The sequence below is a fragment of the Enhydra lutris genome, unplaced genomic scaffold, assembly GCF_002288905.1.
Source record: "Enhydra lutris kenyoni isolate GAN:26980312 unplaced genomic scaffold, ASM228890v2 scaffoldscaffold15, whole genome shotgun sequence".
Classification (NCBI taxonomy): Eukaryota; Metazoa; Chordata; class Mammalia; order Carnivora; family Mustelidae; genus Enhydra; species Enhydra lutris.
In genome coordinates, this window is record NW_019154099.1 from 31,024,836 (window position 1) to 31,052,098 (window position 27,263).

Sequence of the window (27,263 nt, forward strand, 5' to 3'; positions counted from 1 at the left end):
TCGGGTCGCGATCCAAGGGTTCTGGGATCGAGCCCCACATCGGGCTCTCTGCTCAGCAGGGAGCCTGCCTCCCCCCCCCTCTCTGTCTGCCTCTCTACCTACTTGTGATCTCTGGCTGTCAAATAAATAAATAAAATCTTTTAAAAAAAATTGTACACTAAATGTGAACATTCACATGACTTTAAACCGTATCTTTTACTAAAGGAGTCTTGTATGATGAGCATCATAATTACCAGGATGGTATACAATCATGAGACAAGCATTTTTTGGATATACTATGTGTCAGAAGCTGGTATTTAAAGGATGAATATAAATATATCAAGACAGAACCTCCATCTTCTAGTAGTTCTGAAGAGTCGTATAAGTGAATGATATTTGCAATAAGGCGGTAAGGGCTTTAACTGAGAACAAAGAGAAGGTCATCTCAATTGGGAATGGAAGAAAAACCAATGAAATGGCTAAATCTTCAAGGGGAAACATATCCCTTGAGAAGTGTGAAGCGAAGTGGAGCCAGGTCGCATCATGAAGTGGGCAGTAAGCCACACACAAAATTGGACTTCATCTCTCAAATAATGAGAAACCAGATGGAGATTTTAAGTAGTAGAGTGACTGACACAATTAAATCTTAGAAGAAGAAAAAAAAAAAAAAAACACTGTGTGATGTGAAGGACGTGAAGAGCAGCCTGGAAGCAAGAAACACGTATTGAAGACAGAATCGAAGTTTAGGGGCACCTGGGTGGCTCAGTCTCAGTTAAGTGTCTGCCTTCGGCTCCGGTCATGATCCCAGGGTCCTGGGATTGAGTCCCACATCAGGCTCCCTGCTCAGCCTGGAGCCTGCTTCTCCCTCTGCCTGCTGCTTCCCCTGCTTGTGCTCTCTCATGCTCTCTCTGTGTCAAATAAATAAAAATCTTAAAAAAAAAAAGAATTGAAGTTTATATGCCACCATACTTTAATTTTACTTCACAAACATTCGGTGATCATTTACCTTCCATCAGACAGGTGCTGTGCTAAATGCTAGGTGATAAAAAGGGGAGTAAGACATGATTAGTACCTTTTTGAGATAAACTAGAGCTTTGAATATGTAAACGCTACACAAAAGGTGTACAATGAAAGCAGTTCTCTGCTTTAGGGTACCCATCTAGAAACCACATTTCCGAGAGTAGGCGTCAAATTCATAAGAAACCACAGGTTAACATGAAAAAATAATTGTTATGTGGGTAATTTTCTTTTCTTTTTTTTTTAAGATTTTATTTATTTGAAAGAGAGGAAGAGACATAGGGAAAGAGGGAACATAAGCACGGGGAGTGGGAGAGGGAGAAGCAGGCTTCCCACCAAACAGGGAGCCTGATGTGGGGCTCGATCCCAGGACTCTGGGATCATGACCTGAGCCGAAGGCAGCGACTTAATGACTGAACCACTCAGGCACCCCTATGTGGATAATTTTCAAAAATGCAATGTAATCAATTTCAAAAATAAAACTTGAGGAAATTGCATTCTTACTAAAGGAAAAAAAACTGAACAGCTTCCACCACCCGCAAGTACCTTAAGATCATTATATTTTTAATACCTGTAAGATTAAAAATGTAGTTTCTTTGTTATAGCGCAGGAAAGTCTATGTACCACATACACAGAAGGCACACAGCACCTACTTTTTTGGAAAAGTATGTAGGCGTGACAATTTGAATTAATTTAAAATTGCAAGTTCTAAAAAAATAAAAATAAATAAAATTGTAAGTTTTAACAAGATCAGTTAAATCCAGAAACAGAATGAAACTCTGCAGCCTGTTCAATCCAGCCAGTAAAAACCAATCATTAATTCCTTCCCAGTGTACTTTCCCCACTGAACTATCACAGCCCTCACTATCTGAGCTGTATTAGCTGTACATGTGTCCATTTCACCCATAAGAAAACTAGACTCTCTCGGGACGCTTGGGTGGCTCAGTCAGTTAAGCGGCTGCCTTCAGCTCAGGTCATGATCCCAGGGTCCTGGGATGGAGTTCCAATCCTTTCTCTGTGGGGAACCTGCTTCTCTCTCTGCCTCTGCCTGCCACTCTGCCTACTTGTGATCTCTCTCTCTCTCTCTGACAAATAAATAAATAAATCTTTTTAAAAAAAAAAAAGTAAAGAAAACTAGACTCTCCTATGTTTCTTTGTACCTAATGGTATAGTGTAGCTATAGTTAGTCAATATTTAAGCTCAATCAGTGTGTTGAAGAGAACTGAGGTAAATGTACTTAATAATGATTAGTCATAAGTTCTGTTTTAGGTCTATTCAAATAATTTCAGAAAATACTGAGATAACTTATAAACATCATATTCTATTTGTGTACTTTTTTTTCCTACTTCCTCAATTATATAATGACTCAAAATAAAAAATATCAGGTCTCAAAAAGGAGTAAATAGAGGGCACCCGGGTGGCTCAGTGTGTTAAAGCCTCTGCCTTCAGCTCAGGTCATGATCCCAGGGTCCTGGGATCAAGCCCCACATCGGGCTCTCTGCTCGGCAGGGAGCCTGCTCCCCCCCCCCACCTGTCTCTCTTCCTACTTGTGATCTCTGTCAAATAAATAAATAAAATCTTAAAAAAAAAAAAGGAGTAAATGGTATTTAAGTTTTTGGCAAATGCCATTTTATATTTAACCTCTTAAAAACCTCAGTTTCATCATCTGTGAAAGAGGGCTAATAATAAAACTTTCCTACAGAATCATCTTAGAACTGAATAAAATAAAACGTCCAGTGGACAATCTAACACATAATCAGTGTTCAGTAAAGGACAGTCATTGTAGTTGCTCTAACTAATCTTACTATTAAGAACCTAATGATCAACAATAATGAACACAGCAACGCTAAAATATCCCAAAATAGAACACAAAAGTAAAATCACTTACATTTGATTCTGGAATATAATCTAAAACTAATTATTTCAATTTGAATGTGAGTGAATTAGGAGGGAAAATGGTGAAAAGTCACAGAAAACAAACAAACAAACAAAAGAAACAAAAACAGAAGACAATATGGCTTCTCTATTCCTGCCTGGGCTGAGAACTCTTCTCTGGGCCCTGGTCTATGCTAAAAACAGCATCACCATTCAACCTGATAAAAAGGACCATTGCCAATAGACTGCTACATGTATCATTGCCCTGTTTATTTTATGAAGTTTATCATAGCTCCTCTGGGCTTGTGTAGGTAATTAGTTACCTGAGTTTAGAGGCCCCTAGTTGAATGTGGGCAGATGGAAAAGTGAATGCAAACAGTAACCAGGGCTTGTCACTGACAAATAACGGTGTAACTGCTTTGTTCCCTATTGAATTTAACCATAAAGAAATTAAAAGGCAAGATTGGTCCTAGGGTTTCTAAAGTTCACTAAAAGAACACAAAAATTAAAATTACATACACAAAGGAGCTAGCTCTACCAGATATCTGGTTTCTATCCAATGTTTAAACTTTCCATATGAATATACAAATCTATTAAGTGTTTCCATATTTTGGTTTTATAATCATAGGGAAGTTTTAAATATAGCATTACATAAAACAAAAACAAAATTACGTGTGAATCAAAGCACTGGCAGGAAGATTCATGCCAACTTCCCTTTCTCTACACCCGTGATTCTCAATAAAGGGGAAGGAAGAATGCTCATCTCTAAGGAGGCTTTTTCCACGATCCTTCCTGCAAAACCAAGACATTCCATCCTCTCTTTCATACCTGAGAGCATCATTTTGTATTTGCCAGGAAGCCCTGTACCTACTTGGAATCACAGCCATCAGCAATTACAAACCAGGAAAAATGAGGCTGAAAGAATGACATGTCTTCACCTGCCTTGCCAAGCACTTCAGACTACCAACAACTCCGAAACCCAGCTAATGGAAGGTAGAATGCAGAGTCATGACAACAGGCTAACATTCATAGTTTGCTTGAAGCATTTTATAAGCAGATAAACTGGCAAAAAACAAAGATCTGAGAAAGGCAGTAGCTGCTGAAGTAACTAGGAACAAAGGCAAAGTAACCACTGATAGGAGACATTCCCAAATGCTCAAGAAAATGTATTTAGTTGGTGTGGGAAAGGTGAAAGAATATATTTGCATAAATCAAATGATGCTCTTCAGTATAAAAAAAAAAATACTGTGACCACCAATTTAGATAAGAGAATAATAACGCTGAAGCAAGTAGAAAAAAGTGGGTCAACAGTTTACTAATTTCACATTGTAAATAAGAAATCGATTTTTGCTCATGCCTTATGTCTTCGTTTTACTGAACACCTTGATGAAACTTGTAATGTAGGTTTAAATCAGATATGGTATATTCCTGAACTTTTCTATCAGCCACCTTAAGACTTATAAAACAACTCAACAGAAGAAGAATAAATAAAAATAAAGTAAAATATCTCTGGCTCTAGGACTGATCATTTATCCCTACAATCTGGATATTTGTTTATAAACCAAATTTCAGGGGCCTGGGTGTCTCTGTTGGTTGAGCATCTGTCTTCAGCTCAGGTCATGATCCTGAAGTCCCAGGGATCAAGTCCTGCATCAGGTTCCCTGCTCAGCGGGGAGTCTGCTTCTTCCTCTGACACCCCCCCATGCTCTCTCACTCTTTCTCCCTCAAATAAATAAATAAAAATCTTTTTTAAAAAAACCCTAATTTCAACTTTTATGTTGGGTGTTGTATTGATATATTAATTTGTAATGTGAGTTAATTATGACCTACAGGTTTTTACTTCTCTTTATTTTGATATTGGAAGGATACAATATCACTGACTATAATTTAGTGATTGCTTACTATGAGCCAGGCAATTTTCTAGGCCCTTTATATTAAGTGATCTCATTTTACCTTCAAAAAATCTCTCTGAATAGATATAATCATCTCTATTTTCCAAACAACACTTGAAAAGAAGTCACAAGGTGCATCTGGGTGGCTCAGTCAGTTAAGCGGTCAACTCCTGATTTTGGCTCAGATCATGTCCTCAGCGTCCTGGGACTGAGCTCCACATCAGGCTCCATGCTCAGTGGGGAGTCTGCTTGAGGATTCTGTCTTTCTCTCTCTCCCCTCATCCTCTCATCATTCTTTAAAATAAATAAATAAATCTTAAAAAAAAGAAAAAAGAAGTCACTTGCCCAAGGTCACAGACACTTAGTCAGTGGAAGAGCTAAGTGGACTTAGGACTATGTGAACCTCAAAGTCCATGCTTTTTCTTGATGCTATACTGAAACTAGTATTTTCTAATAATGTTAAGCAGACATCAAGGAATATAACCACATGAATAATTGTCATTTCTCAATTTCACATCTTCTCAGAATCTGGAAGAATCTACAGGTAGATATCGTACATCTCTGTATTTCGTAGAGCATATAGAACAATGCATGGCACTGTTCTTGAAAATGCTCAACTTGCTCTTGAATAATTATTATCTGCAAATGTGTAGAACAGAACACTTCTTTGTCTACATGACCTACTGGACTTCTTGTGGAGATGAGAATATGAACTAGCCATGGACCTTGCACACATTATTTCCTCATTTACCAAAAGGGATAATAATGCCTATTGTTCTATTTTCTCAGAAACCATTGTAAGGATCCAATGAGAACACATATTCAAAATGGTTTCTCAACCAAAGTATTAGAAACTGTTTTCCCTGCAACTCTTGATTGCAGAGTTGTAAATTTGAGCCCCACAATGGGCGTGAAGATTACTTTAAATTTTTTTTTTTTTATCTTAACAAAATTTAAACACAGAAACTGCTTCCTAATTTTTGTGAAATCTTCTATAAACATAAACACTGAAATCAGCTGCTCACATGGTCCGGCACCTAGAATAGTGGTGATATACATTTCATCTAATTTGTGATCCATGACTGGTACAAAAGCACAGAAAAAAAAAAATGTGAGTTGATAAACTTAACAATTTACCAACATGCAACATACAATAGCACACTGATGGAGGATACAAAATTTTTCAAGCCTCAATGAAATTTGCCACTATTTCCCAGAAAGTATGAAGAATAAAAAGCTGTAAAAGACTACTGCCATTTTATCACCATATTTATAATCTAGCTCCATAAGCCTCATTCAAAGCCTAAAGACTTGTTTTTTAAAAAATTATTTCAAATAATTCTGCATCAGTTGCTTTGAGAACCATTTCTCCAGCGTCTCCTTTATATCATCATTGTCCTTAATCACATCCAAGATGCTATAGATTGTAAGACACACCCAGATTGCAGAGATATTAAAAAGTGAGGAGAAAATATGTATTTTAGAATTAATGAACTGTAGTTAAATTGAAAACCTGTACTTTATTTTAAGTTGACCCAAACACTAGAATTTATCAGCATGATGCCTATACCTGTGCAATCTACATATCCTTGAACAGTTTGTAGTTTAAAAAAAAAAACAAAAAACTGGGGCATCTGGGTGGCTCAATGGGTTAAAGCCTCTGCCTTCAGCTCAGGTCATGATCCCAGGGTCCTGGAATCGAGCCCCACATCGGGTTATCTGCTTGGGGAGCCTGCTTCCCCCTCTCTCTCTGCCTATCTCTCTGCCTACTTGTGATCTCTGTCAAATAAATAAATAAAATCTTAAAAAAAAAAAAACAGAAATAAACTTTGTATTTTTTATAATCAGATTAGGTTGCTGTAACTAGTTTTGTAAAAACTACATTACATTGATTGCACTGACAATCATTGTTACCAAAATAAATAATCCTTTATAATATCAAAACCAGTTGGTCAGGCTTTGGAAGATTTTTCTATATTCAAATTGGTTTTGGCCCAGGCCTCATTATGTAACCTTGAGAAAATCATCACACTTAAGTGATTGTTGTTTCATCTGTGAAGAGAAAGGATTGGGATAGGTTATTCTGAAAATTTCTTCTAGATTTAAAATTCTGTTTCTATGTCATTGTTCTTAAAATTGTTTCTCACATGTAATCTTTAGGCCTCCAAACAAACAATCAATTTCTTAATGATGACAACCTTAAATAACTTTCTCTATGGTATACACACACACACACACACACACACACACACACACACACACAAAGTGCCTAGCACTGGCAAGCACTCACCTTTTCTTTTTGTACTACCTGCTCTGCCACCTGGGATCTTTTCCTGCTGGGACAGGGAAGTGCATATGCACCTTCCAGGCCCAACCAGAATTTTCTAGAACTCTCAATCACAGCCACAGTGGTGAGACAATATATGCAAATATCTAGTACTAACCCCTGATTTCTACTCTTCTAGGTCTTTTGACAATAACTGATGTTGGGAAAACTAGATATCCACATGCAAAAGAATTGGACCCCTACCTTACAACACTCACAAAAGTTAACTCAACATGGATCAAAGACTTAAATGTGAGACTTGAAACTATAAAACTCCTAGAATAAACCATAGGGGGAAAGCTCCTTGACATTAGTCTTAACAACAGTTTTTTGGATATGACACAAAAAGCAAAAGTAATAAAAGCAAAAATAAACAAGTGGGACTATCACAAACAAAGCTTCTGCACAGCAAAGGAACCATCAATAAAATGAAAAGACAACCTAAAGAATGGGAGAAAAATTTTGCAAACCATATATTTGATAAGGTTTAATATCTGAAGTATATAAGGAACTCAGACAACTCAACAGAAAAAACAAGAAATGACCTTATTTTAAAAAGGGCAAAGAATGTGAATAGACATTTTTCCAAAGAAACATACAAATGGCCAAATGTAAGGTGTTAAATATCAGCAATTATCAGGGAAATGCAAATAAAAACCACAATGAGAGATCACCTCATACCTGTTAGAATGGCTATTCTCAAAAAGACAAGCGGTAACAAATGTTGACAAAGATGTGGAGAAAAGGGAGACCTTTTACACTGTTACTAGGAATGTAACTTGGTATAGCTATTATGGAGGTTCCTCGCAAATTAAAAATAGAACTTCCAAATGATCCAGCAATCCCCTTCTTGGTATACATCCAAAGGAAATGAAATCAGTATCTCAAGGAGATGGCTGCACTTCCATGTTCATGACAGCATAATTCTCAATAGCTAAGATATGGGAGCAACTTAAGAGTCCATCAACAGACAAATAGATAAAGAGAATGTGATCTATGCATACACAAAGAAATGCTATTCAGACACAAAACAGAAAGAAATCTTGTCGTTTGCAACAACATGAATGAATCTGGAGGGCATTATGTTAAGTGAAATAAGCCAGACAAAGACAAATACTTTATGGTATCACTATACATAGAAAAAAAAGTTGAACTCAGAAAAAGAGCACAGAATGGTGGCTCTTTTACCATTTCCAGGGTAGGGGAAATGGGGAAATGTTGATTAATAAGTTTTGAGGATCTAATGTATAGCATGGTAACTACAGTTAATATTATATTGTGTACTTGAATTTTGTGAAAGAGCAGATCTGAAGCATTCTCACCAAACACACACAAAAAGTAACTATGTACAGTGACTAATGTATTAATTAACTTGATTGAAGTATTCATTCCATAATGCATGCACATATTTATTAAATCATCACATTGTATACTTCAAATATATACAATTTTATTTGTCAACTATACCTCAATAAAGCTGGAAAAAATAAAAGATAGGAAATAAATTTTCACATAAAGTAAATCTAACATTGAATCTGACTTGAGAAAAAGAAACCTGTGCCCCAGGTCATTCATTCACTTATTCAATAAACTTTTCTTATGCATTTATTCCATGCCAGGCCCTGTACCAGGTGGTGTGAATACAACAATGATTAAAATAGTCCCTGGGTGCCTGGGTGGCTCAGTCGTTAGGTGCCTGCCTTTGGCTCAGGTCGTGATCGCAGGGTCCTGGGATCAAGCCTCACACTGGGCTCCCTGCTTGGCGGGAAGCCTGCTTCTCCCACTCCCACCTCCCTTGCTTGTGTTCCCTCTCTGGCTGTCTCTCTATGTTAAATAAATAAAATCTTAAAAAACATAAAAATAAAATAGTCCTGAAAGCCATGATTCTGCGGGCAGATATGGGAAGATAAACAGAAGGGGGAGGGAACCTCCGTAAGTGCTGGCCCCGGGAAAGTGAAATAACACAGGAGCGCAAAAGCAACCCCTACTGGGGACAAGGCACAGACTCGCAGACCAGTAGTGGTGGGAAAAGGACTTTAGGACAGCCCCCCCGCCCCCGCCCAGACTGAAACCTGGAGCTGCAGGGTGCATGTGTCAACTGGGGACAGATGGTAGTTTTAGATGTGCCTGGACCTGGAAGTGAGGGCTAGGAGTGCTGAGTGGTATTTAGCAGTACAGACAAAAATGGAGTCAGTGTGACCTGGTGGGCTTTCTGGAGAACAGACTGTGATCTCTCTACTCTGAGACAAAGGATTGGATACAGTCACCTCTGCTCTGATCCTTGGAAGAGACGCAGAAAGCTGCCAGGGAAAAGTACCAAAGATAAAAGTTCCCCAAAATCGGTTTTCACTGAGCCTATTCCTCCCCCACAAAAAGGGGCAGGGCAATTCTGCTCAAACAAGGTTGCCTGAGTAACAGTGCCAGAGGCCCCTCTGCCAGAAGACAGGCTGAGAGAACAAGAGGCCAACAACCCTAAGGTCCCTATAAAACAGGTGCATCTTGCTTGGGTTGTGGCCGATAGTGTGGATTCTGTACATTCCCTCAACCACCTCTCAACAGAATGACCAAAAGGAGGAACCTTCAACACAGGAAAAATTCAGAGACTGTGACCTCTGCCACAGAACGAATGGATATGGACATAAGCAAGATGTCGGAAACAGACTTCAGGGTAACAGTTATGCAGATAATAGCTAGGTTGGAGAAAACATTAACGGCAAGATAGATTCTCTAAGGGCAGAAGTGAGAGCTGATCTGGCAGAACTTAAAAATGCTATCAATGAGATCCAATCTAATCTAGATACTCCAACAGCTAGAGTAAATGAGGCAGAAGAACAAATCAGTTATCTAGAAGACAAACTGATAGAAAAGGAGGATCAGGAGGAGGCCTGGAACAAACAGTTTAGAATCCATGAAAACAGAATTAGATAAATAAATGATGCCATGAAACATTCCAATGTCAGAATTATTGGGATCCCTGAGTGGGTGGAGAGAGAGAGAGAACTAGAAAATATAGTTGAGCAAATCCTAGCTGAGAATTTCTCTAATCTGAGGAATGAAACAAGCATTCATGTCCAAGAGGCAGAGAGAACACCCTGACATGATAGTGAAACTCATCAGTCTTAAAACCAGGGAAAACATCTTATGGGCAGCTAGGGGAAAGAAATCCCTTACATACAGAGGGAGGAACATCAGAATAATGTGAGATCTGTCCACAGAAACCTGGCAAGCCAGAAAGAGCTCACAAAACATATTCAGGGTACTAAATGAGAAGAACATGCATCCAAGAATACTTTATCCAGCAAGGCTGTCATTTAGAATGGATGGAGAGATAAAGAGCTTCCAAGACAAGCAAAAATTGAAAGAATACGTGAACATTAAGTCAGCCCTGCAAGAAATATTATGGGGGATTCTTAAAAGAAGAAAGACCCCAAGAGTATACAGAACAGAAATTTACAGAGGCAATCTATAGAAATGAGGACCTCACAGGCAACATGATGACAATAAAAATATCTTTCAATAATCACTCTCAACGTGAATGGTCAATTGCTCCCATAAAATGGCACAAGTTGCAGACTGGATAAAAAGACAGGACCCATCCATATGCTGTCTACAAGAGACTCATTTTGAACCTAAAGACACATCCAGACTGAAAGTGAAGGGATGGAGAATCATTTTTCATGCCAGCAGACCTCAAAACAAAACTGAGGTAGCAATTCTCACATCAGCCAATTAGATTTTAAAGGAGGACACTATATCATTCTTCAAGGGGCTATCCAACGAGAATATCTAACAATTGTAAATATCTATGCCCTCAACATGGGAGCAGCCAACTGCATAAGCCAACTGTTAATCAAAATAAAGGGACGTATTGATAATAACACGTTAATTGCAGAGCATCTTAACACTCCACTCTCAGCAATACACAGATCATCTAAGCAGAAAATCAACCAAGAAACAAGAGCTTTGAAGGATACACCAGACCAGATGGATCTCATAGATATATACAGAACATTCCACCTTAAAACAACAGAATACTCATTCTTCTCAAGCACACATGGAACATTCTCCAGAATAGACTACATACTGGGTCACAAATCTCTCAACTGATACTGAAAGATTGAGATTATTCCCTGCATATTCTCAGACCACAATGCTTTGAAACTGGAGCTCAATCACAAGAAAAAGTTTGGAAGAAATTCAAACACTTGGAAGCTAGAGACCATTCTGCTCAAGAATGTTTGGGGCAAAAAAAAAAAAGAAAAAGAAAAAGAATGTTTGGGGCAACCAGAAATCAAAGAACTTAAACAATTCATGGAAACCAATGAGAATGAAAACACATCAGTCCAAAACCTATGGGATATGGCAAAGGTGGTCCTAAGGGTGAAACACGTAGCCATCCAAGACTTACTCAAAAAAATAGAAAAATCACGAATACACAGACTCTGTTTATACCTTAAAGAACTGGAGAATCAACAACAAATTAAGTCTAACCCATGCACGAGAAGGGAAATAACTAAAATTAGAGCAGAGATCAATGAATTAGAAACCAGAGAAACAGTAGATCACATCAATGAAACTAGAAGCTTGTTCTTTGAAAGAATTAATAAGATCGATAAAGCACCGGCCAAACTAATCCAAAAGAAAAGAGAAAGGACCCAAAATGATAAAATTATGAATGAAAAGGGGAGATCAAAACTAACACCAGGGAAATAGAAATGATCATCAGAAATTATTATCAACAGTTATATGCCAATAAGTTAAGCAACCTAGAAGAAATGGATGCATTCCTGGAAACCTATAAACTACCAAGACTGAAATAGCAATTAACTGAAAACCTGAATAGACCAATAACCAGTAATGAGATTGAAGCAGTGATCAAAAACCTCCCAAAAAACGAGTCCAGGACCTGATGGATTCCCATAGGAATTCTACCAAACATTCAAAGAAATAATACCTAGTCTCCTGAAGCTGTTTCAAAAAATAGAAACAGAAGGAAAACTTCCAGATTCTGAGGCCAGCATTACCTTGATTCAAAACCAGGCAAAGACCCCATCAAAAAGGAGAATTTGAGACCAATATTCCTGATGAATATGGATACCAAGATTCTCAACAAGATCCTAGTTAATAGGATCCAACAGCACATTAAAAAGATTATCCACCATGACCAGGTGGGAATTATCCCTGGGATGCAAGGGTGGTTCAACATTCACAAATCAATCAATGTGATAGAACAAATTAATGCGAGAAGAGAGAAAAACCATATGGTCCTCTCAATTGATGCAGATAAAGCATTTGACAAAATACAGCAACCTTTCCTAATTAAAACTCTTCAGAGTATAAGGATAGAGAGAACATTCCTCAATTTCATAAAATCTGGCTATGAAAAACCCACAGTAAATATCATTCTCAATGTGGAAAAGCTGAGAGCCTTTCCCTTAAGATCAGGAATACGACAAGGATTCCCATTCTCACCACTATTGTTCAACATAGCACTAGAAGTCCTAGCAACAGCAATCAGACAACAAAAAGAAATAAAAGGTATTCAAACTGGCAAAGAAGTCAAACTCTCTCTCTTTGCAGATGACATGATAGTTTATGTGGAAAACCCAAAAGACTCCACCCCCAAATTACTAGAACTCATACAGCAGTTCAGTAATGTGGCAGGATAAAAAATCAATGCACAGAAATCAGTTGCTTTCTTATACACTAACAATGAAACTGTAAAAAGAGAACTTAGAGAATCAATTCCATTTACAATAGCACCAAAAACCATAAGATACCTTAGAATAAACTCAACCAAAGAGGTAAAGGATCTATACTCTAGGAATTACAGAACACTCATGAAAGAAATTGAAGATACAGAAAGATGGAAAAACATTCCATGTTCATGGATCAGAAAAATAAACATTGTTAAAACGTCTATACTGCCCAGAGTAATCTATACTTTCAACATCATCCCAATCAAAATACCATCAACATTTTTCAAAGTGCTGGAATAAAAAATCCTAAAATTTGTATGGAATCAGAAAAGACCCCAAATCATCAAGGAAATATTGAAAAAGAAAAACAAAGCTGGGGGCATCATGCTGCCTGATTTCAAGCTATATTACAAAGCTGTGATCACCAACACAGCATGGTACTGGCACAAAAACAGACACATAGACCAGTGGAACAGAGTAGAGCGCCCAGAAATGGACCCTCAACTCTGTGGTCAGATAATCTTCCACAAAGCAGGAAAAAATATCCAATGGAAAAAAGACAGTCTCTTCAATAAACAGTGCTGGGAAAATTGAACAGTTATATACAGAAGAATGAAACTAGACCATTCTCTTTCACCATACACAAAGATAAACTCAAAATGGATGAAAGACCTCAATGTGAGACAGGAATCCGTCAGAATCCCTAGAGAGAACATAGGCAGTAACCTCTTTGACATTGGCCAGAGCAACTTCTTTCAAGACACGCTTCCAAAGGCAAAGAAAACAAACGCAAAAATGAACTTTTGGGACTTCATCAAAATAAAAAGCTTCTGCATAGCAAAGGAAACAGTCAACAAAACAAAGAGGCGACCCACGGAATGGGAGAAGATATTTGCAAACGACACTACAAAGGGCTGATATCCAAGATCTGTAAAGAAATTCCCAAACTCAACACCCAAAAAACAAATAATCAAGTCAAAAAGTAGGCAGAAGACATGAACAGGCCCTTTTCCAATGAAGACATACAAATGGCTAACAGACACATGAAAAAATGTTCATCATCATTAGCTATCAGGGAAATTAAAATCAAAACCACATGGAGATACCATCTGACATCAGTTAGAAAGGCAAAAATTAACAAGGCAAGAAACAACAAATGTTGGAGAAGAGGTGGAGAAAGGAGAACCCTCTTACACTATTGGTGGGAATGCAAGTTGGTGCAGCCACTTTGGAAAACAGTGTGAAGGTTTCTCAAAAGATTAAAAATAGATCTACCCTATGACCCGGCAATTGCACTACTGGGTATTTACCCCAAATATACAGATGTAGTGAAAAGAGGGCCATATGCACCCCAGTGTTCACAGCAGCAATGTCCACAACAGCCAAACTGTGGAAAGAGCAGAGATGGCCTTCAACAGATGAATGGAATATTACTCAGCCATCAGAAAGTATGAATACCCAACTTTTGCATCAACATGGATGGGACTGGAGGAAGTTATGCTGATTGAAATAAGTTAAGCAGAGAAAGTCAATTATCATATGGTTTCACTTACTTGTGGAACATAAAGAATGGCATGGAAGACAGTAGGGGAAGGGAAAAATGAAGGGGGGAAATCGGAATGGGAGACTATGGATTCCAGTAAACAAACTGAGGGCTTTAGAGGGGAGGGGGGTGGGGGGATGTATTGGCCAGGTGATGGGTATTAAGGAGGGCACGTATTGCATGGAGCACTGGTGTTACACATAAACAATGAATCTTGGAACACTACATTAAAAACTAATGACACACTATATGGTGACTAACCTAACATAATAAAAAATAAAAATAAAAAAAAACAAAGAAAGAAAGAAAATAGTCCCTGAAAAGAATGTGCACATACTCTCAAAGTATCTTTCCATAGTTCTCTATTAATTACAAAGGAGAAAAGTTACCTTGAGATGGAAAGATCTGGCAATACCACCTTAACCTCCTTATCAAATGCAGCATCACCAAAAATAGAACCAATGACATTTACGCTTCTTGATATGATGAAATGGGAAGAACACAATCTCCCCCAGATAAAATTCTTGCCATGATGTTTAACTTGAATCTAACAGGAAATACAATCAAACAAAACCAGACTGTGGGGCACTGTATAAGAAAAGGACCTGTACTCTTCAGAACTACCAGTATTATAAAAGATATAATGCATGTCAACCTAATGTACCTTGACTGATAAAAGGCTTGTTCCTTGACTGAATCCTAGACTGGGGAGGAAAAAAAGAAAAGAAAAGAAAAACAGTTACAAAGGATATCCCTGGGACAACTGGGAAAATCTGAATGTAGATTTTATCAGATTACTATATAAATGTTAACTGTCTTGGCTGTAATAATGATAGGCTAGCTGTGGAATGAAAAGAAATATCCTTATTTTTATTTTTTTGAAGATTTATGTATTAAAAAAAGATTTATATATTAATTTGAGAAAAAAGAGAGAGAGCATGTACATGTGCATGAGAACTGGTTGAGGAACAGAGGGAGAGAGAGAAAGAGAATCCTCCAGCGGACTCCCGCTGAGCCCCGACCCAACATGGGGATCAATCTCACAGCCCTGAGATCATGCCCTGAGCTGAAATCAAGAGTCAGATGCTTAAGAAACTGAGCTACCCAGGTGCCCCCAAAATGTCCTTATTTTTTAAAGATACATTCTGAAATATCATGTCTACAACTCATTTTCAAATAGGGGCACCTGAGTGCGTCAGCCAGTTGGGCATCAGCCTCTTGATTTCAGCTCAGGTCATTATCTCAGGGTTGTGAACTCAAGCTCTGCATCAGGCTCTGCGCTGAGCATGGAGGTGCTTGAGATTCTCTCTCTCCCTTCCCTCTGCCCATCCACGACGCTCCCCCAATAAATAAATAAGTAAATCTTTAAAACAACAACAACAACAAATAGTTCAGCATTTAGCAAAGGAGATAATACAAATGTCTCCAAATGTCAACAACCAGTTAACCTACATGACGGGAATATCATGTCCATAGTATTGTTCTCCACATTTTATAGTTTTAAGATTATTTGAAAAAAGAAATTACCTGAAATAAAGTTTGGGATTAAAAATATATGGACCATGCCCACCAGCTTATAGTCTGATGTCACTATGTCTTGAGGACCTTTGGTTTCCTCTTCCATGAAAATAAAGTAACAATAAGAATCCCTTTTTTGTACTATACTGGGGGGAAAGTATGTGAATGATTATACCCAGAACTTACAAATATGCAATGAAACTGGAACTCTCTTAAACTGTTAGTTTCACCACGAATTAGCAAAAGCTTTAGGAAAATCCAGTTGAAAGCAGGTGTACAGAACCAATAAAATCTACTTTAATCTGGGGCACCTAGGTGGCTCAGTGGGTTGAGCCTCTGTCTTCAGCTCAGGTCATTATCTCAGGGTCCTGGGATTGAGCCCCGCATTGGGCTCTCTGCTCAGCAGGGAGCCTGCTTCCCCCTCTGTCTCTGCCTGCTGCTGTGCCTACTTGTGGTCTCTCTCTCTGTCAAATAAATAAATAAAAACTTTTTAAAAAAAATCTACTTTAATCCTTCCATACTTCCACCATTGATGATAAATTAACCAAGTTTAAATAACAAAATATTTGCCTATAAATATCCTCTGATTATTTCTAGGTTTGCCACACACCAAGTCCACTGACTAAAACAAGCAACTTCTGTAACCATGTACAATAATTATGTATTTTTGTGTAGAGTGAGGCTTATACTTTGTATCACCTTCAACTCATTTCTTAAACACATAAAATAGATCTTATCCTTCAAATTCTATTTCACTATTAACTGCAAAACATATCCCTGGCCCACACAATCAGGCTCCCATTTCCCGGGGACCTGCTGACAAAGGTCTTCTTAAGGACTTCTGCCTCACATTCTGCCTCTTTCTCGTTAAAAAAAATTATCTGAACTAATTTGAGATCAAGCAAGTAGGACTCAAGTATTTGTGGTTTTGCTATATCTAAAATCCCTATCATTGCCTCACAGAATAAAATTGTGCCTTTAGCTTTTATCGAAGGTTATTACAGAAAGAGCCATATTACAAATGCTCCAGTACCAAGTGTAAAACTGTAGTCACTCAGTGGGACAAGTCTCAAATGAGAAATTTCATTCAGAACCGAGTCGTAAGAAAAAATATTTCTTCTGAGGAGCTGGTATTCTTCTAGGCTTTTAGATTACTTATCAGATATACTTTCATGCTCCCTTACTGGGAAGCCTAAGAGTGAACCCTGACATTAAATAAAAATGACATTAACACTTGTAGATTACATATTAGTTCCCTTCTCCTTTCCCGGGTTCTGATCTTCCATTTCTATTTCATTAATCGTCTTTATTAGAAGCCACTTCCAGGCTCTTTTTAGAAAGAAATCAATATAAATACATTTAGTAGATAACGTTTTAAAGTACAACACAGCGATGAAAATTTTAAACCAGACAGAAGTGATAGCTGCACAGCATTATGAATGTACTAAGTGCTACTGAATTCTACATTTTATCTAAAATAGTTCATTTCAGGGGCCCCTGGGTGGCTCGATTGGTTGAGTATCTGACTCTTGATTTCAGCTCAGGTCATGATCTCAGGGTCCTGAGATAGAGCCCCCACCCACCTCAGGCCCAGACTCAACGGGGACTCTGCTAAAGTTTCTCTTTTTCCCTCTGCTCCTCCCCGTGTTTGTGTGTATGTGCTCTCTCTCTCTCTCTCTCTCTCTCTCTCTCAAGTAAATCTTTTAAAAAAATAGTTAACTTCATATTCTACAATTTTTTTTCCTCAACAATAAAGAAAATACAGCATACTCCCAGAAAGTAGCATATGTTTAGCAGCCAAATAATCCTATTACATTCTTCCCATTTTCACTGTGGTGTGTGGATAGACAACCAATCTGTTCTCTGCCGTCTGTATTGTTTTTCCCTTGCTTCTCTATGTTCTGGTATAATTTCCAACCGCTCACTTTATGTTAAAAATCCTAAATATTCTCTTAGCAGCAGTTTCAAAACCAGCCTGGTTTTGGAGTCGAGAGGTTTTTTTTTTCTTCAAAAGACATCTTTCATAGACTCCGAGTATACAACTCGAGTAAAACCAGTGGCTCTGCTTGCAGACTTGGGGTGAGAGGTTTCAGAATGCCAGACACTATGGCCCTGCGGTTACCCTCAGATCTCCCCAGCACACCAACAGGCCACACAGAAAGCTGGAAACAGACACTTTTACAAAGAGAAAAAAAGACTTTCATATGCCATTTCTAGATAAACACAATTAAAATGGTATCTTATCTCCTGTGATCCTGATAATTACTTCCCTTCTCCACTTCACTCACATAGGAGGGATTAAAGTGTTCTAAGATAGAGTTCAACCTCCACCAGCTTCTCTGGTGAAAATTACTTGTGGTTATTTGTAACAACTTTCATGGAATAGTTATGCAATAAAGTGTGGGTTAATATTTCATCATAAAAATTGACAAGTTCTTAGAAAACTCTGAAATAAAAATGATTTTTCTATAAACCACATACTCATTTTTATTGCTTTTATTATGACCGTCAATAAATATTTCAAATTCTGTTTCCCCCCTTTTTGATTGGTGTTTCATTTTAGCTTCATCAACCAGTATTACAAATTTATCATCTTTCCACTTGTAATTTTCTGGGGGTTGAGGGCACCTTGTAATGTATGTGTTTGATAAAAATTAAATATCAAAGGTACTATTAAAAGGCTTAACACAAAAGAGATACATACTCCTTTCTGAAATTATGATGTAAATAAATAGGCAATGCTAAAATTTGATACACACATATTTTCAGGAATGCTACTATTATATTAAATGAAGTATACCTCTGGAAAGATGGAAATTCTGACAGTACACAATAATGAAGAAAAACAAGGAAAACAATGTATAAGAAATGAACAGCAACTCTGGCCGGAATGATGTAAGGTAGGTGGCAATAAACACAGGTGTACTAAGCCCATACAATGACAATTATGAAAGAACTGGCATGGTAAATTTCAGAAAATAAGCAAAATTTCAAGAACTTCATTTTCAAATGTATTAAAAGTCTTATCAACTTGCACAAGTTTTATTCTTTTTTTTTTAAGATTTTATTTATTTATTTGACAGAGATCACAAGTAGGAAGAGAGGCAGGTTGGGCGGGGGGGAGAAGCAGGCTCCCCACCGAGCAGAGAGCCCGATGTGGGACTCGATCCCAGGACCCTGGGATCATGACCTGAGCCAAAGGCAGAGGCTTTAACCCACTGAGCCACCCAGGTGCCCCACAAGTTTTATTCTTAGGTCCAATGTAGCTACAAATCAGCCACAGTAAACAACATCTAAATTAATTAAATCTAACATTATATTGCTTTATAAATAATGTAAATAAGATCTCTAGGTAGAATGTTTTTGCTTCCAAGTATCCCCAAGCATTTGGAAGCACACTTAGAGGAGTTAAGCTGGTTACAAGGCTTTCTTAGCTATTCAACTAAAAATTTCCCAAGGATTTCTAACGAGTAATACATTTCATATAATCACCTTTAGTTTCAATATAATAATTAAATTATACAATTAAAACTTAAATTTGGATTTTTCGCCAATTCATATTTTCTTCCCCAAATATTGTGAAATAATTGGGTTCCATTCAGACATATTTAAACCAAGTTATTCAATTTTCTTAAAACAATATTAATTATAAGAATAGCAAAGCATATGCTCCCACTCAGAGAAAAAATATTTTCTACTTCAAAATATGCTTATTTTTAATAATGTTGAGTAAGAAAAATCCCATGTGGATCCTGGTACCTAAAACTGTCAACAACAAATAAAGCAAAAATAAAAATAAAGGACTATTTTGTGAAATACCATTATTTCTAATAATGCATCATAGAATAAATCTCAATTGCGATTTTTAAAAAAGTATATACTCTACCATTCTAAAACGTACCTTAAACCATCTACTCATATTTACTCGTAATTGTTTAATAATAGTCTTTCCAGGCTTTAAAAAAAAAAAAAAAAAAAAAGATTGAGACAAACGTTAGCGTGGATGTTCTCTTTTAAATTCTTACAAGACTTCTCCTAAAGTATATAAAACTGTTGTTCACGGGGCATTAAAAGCTGCATGCAAAAATTGCTTCCAACTAATTTTCAACTCAAAGATTTTAAGTAAAAGATAGTATCACTTCCAAAATTAAACACATTCTATCTTCAGCTTCTACAGAAAACATATAGGAGCTGCTAGACTTCAGTAAGCACCAGGCAACTTCAAGTTGGCAGACCGCTTTAGAAAAGAATGTATGGGCTGGAATTCGGCATGTTAGGACAAGGCCGACTCCAGATAGAGACAAGCAAGACCAAACAAGAGCCTGTAAGGCCCCAGAACCTCTTCTCAGGATTTATATTGATCTGAAATAAAGGGATATACACATTGGAAAGGTCTTCAAATATCACCTTCTCTGGTTGTCAGGTCCCTCTGATTCCCAACTATTATTTTTGAATATGAAAGTTACATACTCTAAGAAAAATGCAAACAGGAACAAATAAATGTTTTCCCTGGTTAAATATATGGTTACTCTTTTATCCACTTCTGATTCTTTTCAGAAAATATGAATTGGTGAAAAACCCAAATTCAAGTTTTAAATTGTGAGATTTAGAGAAAATAATGAAAATAGAGACCATTTCTATATAACTCATTAAAAAGATCAAAAAATCTAGCTTTCCCTTCTTCCCTTCCTGTCTTTCAAACTACGTGGCTCAGTAAGACCTGGAAAGGATTTCTTCATCCACCTTTCCTTAAATGAATTGATAAATTAACCCTTGATCTGAACTGTCTCCATAAAACATGCACATCCCACATGCCTGCAGCCCACTGGCTACTAGCAGTTAGGGGCCCAGCCCTCCAAAAGGAAAGCTTATCTGTACCCCCCATTGGAAACCTCGGCTTGTTAGTCTACTGTGTTTTGCCCCAGTCCTCTTGGTACTCACTACATAGCTAATGTAATTACATTCATATAACTAAATATAATGTAAACTGGTAAAAATGAGTTTCCAAATAAAAAAGAAAATGTAAGTCACAAGACTAAGGTGAGGCACTAAAACAAAAAAACTTATCAAGAACAGACAAAACAGCCATACAGGAAAATGAGGAAAAATTATAAAAATGTAGGATGACTTTGTACTCAGACCAATTCACAAGTTTCTTTTCATTCTGACTCTACATTAAAGAAACCTTTAAAAAAGCGTGATTTTAGTGGAAAGACTCCACTCTCTCTAACATACCATCTACAAACAAAGGTCCTTGACCTGGACCTACCTCAAAAGAGTAGTGAATGGTTGGCTGAAAATATTTCAGAAATGGGTCCTCTGATACTCTACTTTAAGCAAAATATTAGCCCCCAACTGCCCAACCCAACTTGCCAGGTAAAATTAATATATATATGGATTAATATTATATAATATAGTAATCAGTATTATTATAATACTGTCATTATTATACTTATTCATATTACTAATATTAATATAATATATATTATCAGCCTCCTATTCATACAGGCTTTTTATAGAGTATCCAAATTAAACCAATTGCATTTTATATATATATACACATAAATATATACATATATATATACACACACACACACACACATATATATATATATATATATCTTAACCTCCTACAAATCAATAGTAAAAAGGGAAGGAAAAAATTATTAATGGGCAAAAGACTTGAACATGCACTTTGAAAGAGAATATCCAAAAACCCAGTTAAGTTATGCAGAAAGGAGCTTAGCACATCATTAGTCATGTTGCAAATTCAAACCTCCATAAGATAACACTACACTCCCACAGAAATGGCAAAAATGTAAAAACTGACAATATCAGACACTCAGAAGGAAGCAGAGCTACTAGGAGGGTCACCCATGGCTGGCAGGGTATGACACTCTGGAAACCTGCTTGGTAGTTATCTGCTAAACCAAAACAAACTCTGTCTTAAGATCCAACAATTCCATTCCTAAGAACATACACAAGAGAATGAATGCCTGTGTTCTTCAAAAGACTTCTACAAAGATATCCAGAGAAGCTATTATCGTAACAGCCCCAAACTAGACACAATACACGGCTGCCAGCGGTAAAACGGATAACTAAATTGTGGTAGACATACTGCAACGATAGAAGACAAACTTCTGCCCTATGCAACAAGAACGTATCTCCCAGACACAACGCAGAACAAAAGAAGCCACATATGAGTGCACACTGTATGACTCTATTCATATAAATATAGGCACAATCAAAACTTATCTATGGAGAAAGAAGTCAGAACAATGATGTCTGGAGGGGAAATGGGTATCTGCTGGAAGAAGGCACAAGACACCATTCTGAGTGATAGAAATATTCTCCATCTTGGGGTGCCTGGCTGGCTTAGGTTGAAGAGCATGTGACTCTTGATCTTGGGGTTGTGAGTTCAAGTCCCGCAATTGGTATAGAGATCACTAAAAAAGATAAGCTTAAAAAAAATGTTCTACATCTTAAAATGGATGGTGGTCATGTGGGGTAGATATTATACCTCAATTTAAGATGTAGTTAATAAACTATTTATTAATTAATACAGAGAGAACTACCTTAGGGGCTAACCAGAGTTTCTAAACCTTGACACTATTGATAATTGGGGCTAGATAATTCTTTGTTTGTGGGAAGTGTCCTGTGCACTACAGAATATTTAGCATTATTGAGGCACTTAGATGGCTCAGTTGGTTAAGTGCCCTACTCTTGATTTTGGCTCAGGTCATGACCTTGGGGTCCTGTGATCAAGCCCCCTTTTCGCATCTTGGGCTCTGTGCTCGGCAGAGATTTTTTTTTTTTTTTTTAATAGACAGAGAGGCAGGCAGAGAGAGAGAGAGAGAGAGAGAGGGAGGCAGGCTCCCTGCTGAGCAGAGAGCCCGATGCGGGACTTGATCCCAGGACCCCGAGATCATGACCTGAGCAGAAGGCAGAGGCTTAACCCACTGAGCCATCCAGGCACCCCTCAGCAGGAATTCTGCTTAAAGACCCTTTGTCCCTTCTCCCACTTGCACTAGCGCACTCTCTCCCTAAAATAAATAAATCTTTAAAAATAAAAAAAAAAAAAGAATATTTAGCATTATCTCTGGTCTCTCTACCTGTTAGGTGCTTGTAATACTCACAGCATCAGTATGGCAGCCAAAAAAGTCTGTAAATAATGTCAAATTTCCCCTAGAGATAAAATCCATGCCCTCCCCCACCATTTGAGAACCATAGGTTAAATTCCTGGCCTAACCAGGAGAATACAGTAAACATTCCTTATGACTTCTCAAAGTCGGAATCAGAATACAATCAGACCATGACTTACAAATTAAATACTAGAATCCTTGACCCACAAGGATAGAAGGATTCGGAAGTCTTTCATTTGACACAAGCAATATTTATCCAACTTACCTGATCATAAGAAATAACCTGGGACGTTTACAAACATGAATTCCCAGATGCTTTCCATAGAAATTCAGTAGGTCTGGGGTGAGGTCCAGAAATCTGTACAGTCTCACAAGCACCTGAGGGGATTTTTACAAACACGTAAGTCTGAGAATGGCACTCTCAGACAGCTATATTTAACATATACACCTTAGGTAGAAAATCCTTTGGCTGTAAGGATGACAAAAACCCTCAATGTTTCTATAAGCACAACAAACGAGGCTTTCTTTTTTTATGTCATGCTTACAAAAAAATACAATAATATCAAGTCTATAGAAGTGGAGACCCTGGACATAGGATCTGCCTAATATTTTAAGAAAGAAGGGTCAAGCCAGCAAGTAGCTGTGGACTCCGCTAAAGTCCTATGAGACTGACACCATCTTCCAACTGATCGCATGACCTTGCCTTTCAAACCTTGAAGTAGAAAGAGAAAACACTACGTCAATTTTACCTGGGATCCTGTTTGCCATAAACCTTTCAGCCATTCTTTTAGCTCAAAAAGCTCTCTACTGACCTCCACCACTACCCTATCTCTTGTCACAATCTGCCCCTGCTGCAATTCCCCACTTTCCACAAGTCCCCCTAATTACCAGCTCACCCATTCAGCACACCAGCCCTTGCCAGCAGGCCCCGGGTTGGTCAGGCTCCAGGATCGCTCCAGGCCTAGCAGGAAGCAGATCAGATTTTTACCAGCCTAGGGTAAGCATTGCCTTCGCTTCAAGGTCATCTTCATTTCCTCAGTTTTCTGTGTTCAGTCCTCAAATGGAAACTTCTCTGCGTTTCTTTCCTCTCCTCCAACACTGATATGATACCAGTTCATTCCCAATTTCCTCTTGGCTAATCTGATACCTGATTCCTTATCTTCATCTTCTCCAAATACATTTCTTATTATTTTCCCCCAAATACATTTCTGATTGACTGTTTGGCTTCACTTTCTATGTTCCCTCATGAAAGTGCGTGTTTATACTGGCCACCACAATGCAATGATAACAACTTAATAATAATAATGATAATGATAATGATAAATCATTACCCTGTGTTTCCTATGTTTGCATTATCTCACTTCTTTTTCATAATCCTGTCAGATAGGTACTAATATTATTCCTACTTTATAGGAGAGAACAAGAGATTTAGATTAAATAATTTGCTAATTCTCCCAATTCCATCTAGTCTATAGTCTGGCACTGTTTTTTTCCCCTGCTTTTCCTCCTCCCGAATACGTGCATACACTCTATCCCACATCCTTTCTGTATAAATATAGCATTTTTTACCCAGTTTCCTACTGAAGATCTATTTCCTTTCTCTGGGTTCTTTTTCTTCAAACAGTGGTAGAACCATTCCCTGTACTTAATTATTTAACATTTTCCCTGTGTGTCTTTTCTCTTCCAACTGCAGTATAAACCTCTTTAAGGTCCAGGTCAAATGTCACACTTCTTATACCCCTGGATACAAAGTTCAGACCTACTCATGAAGAAAACCCTCGGAAGAAACAACAAACACAACAGATATATATTTTTTATATTTATATTATTTATATTTATATGAAATTATTTCAACAAAGCACCTAATGAATGCCCCGTATTGGTCATTGTGCTAGATGCTCAAGATACCAAAAAGACTGTCTCCACTTTCAATGAGCTTACAAACTAGTGGAGAGAGCCTTGCAAATAAACAACAAGAATACCAGAGAACTGCTGGAATAAAGCTATGTATAAGTACGGAGTGCAGAAGAAGAAGCAACTTTCAAACAGGGGATGAAGACTGATAGAGAAGATTTTATAGAAAAGGAAGTGACTTTTGAGGGCGTTTGTAAAGATTAGGACACCACACCACCAGGACGCTGGATAAAAGGACATTCCCAACAAAAAGACCAGTATGTGAACATAAAGATGTGAAAGGCCCACTGGGCATGAGAAATGGTAAGAAGTTCAAAGAAGGCTGGAAGACAGAGCTGGGGTGGAGGAAGGAAGAAGAGGCAGAACCGCAGCCATGTTAAAAAGTTTGGGTGGGGGGGGTGCCTGGGTGGCTCAGTGGGTTAAAGTTTGTGCCTTCAGCTCAGGTCATGATCTCAGGGTCCTGGGATCGAGCCCCACATCGGGCTCTCTGCTCGGCGGGGAGCCTGCTTCTCCCCTACCCACCCCCGCCGGCCTCTCTGCCTACTCGTGATCTCTGTCAAATAAATAAATAAAATCTTTAAAAAAAAAAAAGTTTGGGTGGAGCCAAATTCACCCCCTCCGTGACTACAGAGTCTTACAGACTGGCCAATAGCATTACATAATGTTTAGTAAGCTGCACGGATTCATAATGTTTCCATGAATAGTCAACATGGCTTTTCATCATCATCTTCAATGCTCACCACGATGACTTAAACCACCTAGCTTACAAGTACGCATCTAACACTGGGCTGTGTATTTGGGGGGCAAGTGTGTGTCTGTACCACAGGAAGTAAACAACAGAGCAATCAGGAGCTCCTGCTCAGTTTACCACTTTTTTTAAAACTTTTTTTTCCACACTTCTTAGAATCTACAATACACAATGAAATAAAGAAATTTGAGTTGCAGCTTAGAATAATAAGGGTTTAAAGACTGTTTGTACCATATTTCAGAAAAGACTCCAAGTGGACTTCAGAAGGACTATCCGTGGATGTCAATTACCATAAATTCTCAAACTCCCATTTCCATATATAATGGAGCTATAAATTTCTTTAATACTAAGTTTCCAAAATTACTAGGTGCTATAAACTTGCCAACTCTACCAAGATGTTCTTTCAAAGTGACATGACATTTCTGAGCAACTCAGAAATCACTATAAGGCCTTTTTTTTTTTTAATTAACTTGGCTAAACCCACAAACGCCACGTCCTTTATAGGAATTTAAGAATGACACAAAAACCATTAAAATTTCCTAATCACTACATTCTTTACCTCCTACATACAAGTGGACATATTGACTTTAAAAAGTCAACAGATTAAGAGTGACACTGCATTAAAGAACAAAAACCTTACATGTTAATTATCGGTCCTTGTTGTCTAAACTCCAGAACCAGGCCCTGAAGCTTCCACATTCCTGGAGACTCAGTACAGATGCCATGTCGGGGAATATGGAATGCCTCACCAAATATGCATTCTCTCAATAACTTCCCCGAGTAATTAACGCCAGCGTATGCTACTCTCACTGTTTACCTGTTTCTGTAGAAATCACTTAAACCTCTTTCTCCCCAGCTGCTAACTGGCTAATCTTACACTTGACTGCCCTCCACCAATATTTGTGAATGGCCATGGCTGAGCTGATAACCACAGCAGTAATAAGGAACTTCAAACACTCTGACAACTACAAGATAGTCATGGCTTCCGCCATTAACACGCAACCAAAATTCATCCTCTAACAATCCTACACTGACACCATTATTTTTTCTCAGATGACTAATTTTTAAATATAAAATCCACTTCAATTATGGAGAGCAAATTGAATGAAAGGAACAAACGCAAACGTGTCCTGTGTTCTAAAGCTTGGTATGATGATACCCAAGACAACTGCCAAAGTATGTATTACCTCAAAAATAAGTAAGCAAGGAGAAGAATGCTGCCTTTAACCTGCTCTCTTTCTGAGGAAGTCAAATAAGAAACCTCTTACTAGGTAGAAGAGTTAATATGTTGCCTCCTTCCAGGACTGAATGTTCTCCTTCCCTCATTTATAAACCTACAAAGGTGGAGGTGGGGGAGAGCAGGAGACAGAGCAGAGCTAAGTTTCCCTCAAAATGCCTGAAGCATCATTTTCCAAAGCTGAGAGCATTGTTACCACCTAGGGCCAATTGCCTAGCTGCCAATGCAGTCCCAAACGACCATAAATAAAGCCTTAATTATATTAATTAGAGCAATTGCTTCCTGCTGACCATCTCATTATTTGGGGGCCCCCCGACTCAGCCCTGGAGCCAGTACCCTCCTTGGCTCACCCCATCCCAAACATCTCACTTCC

At 37.9% G+C, this 27,263-nt stretch overlaps 1 protein-coding gene across 4 annotated transcripts in view; it reads right to left on the minus strand.

The window, feature by feature from the left end:
• The window catches only part of LOC111146968 (TBC1 domain family member 4), a 187,544-nt gene that overhangs the window by 143,873 nt on the left and 16,408 nt on the right, over window positions 1-27,263 (minus strand). The window lies entirely within an intron of this gene.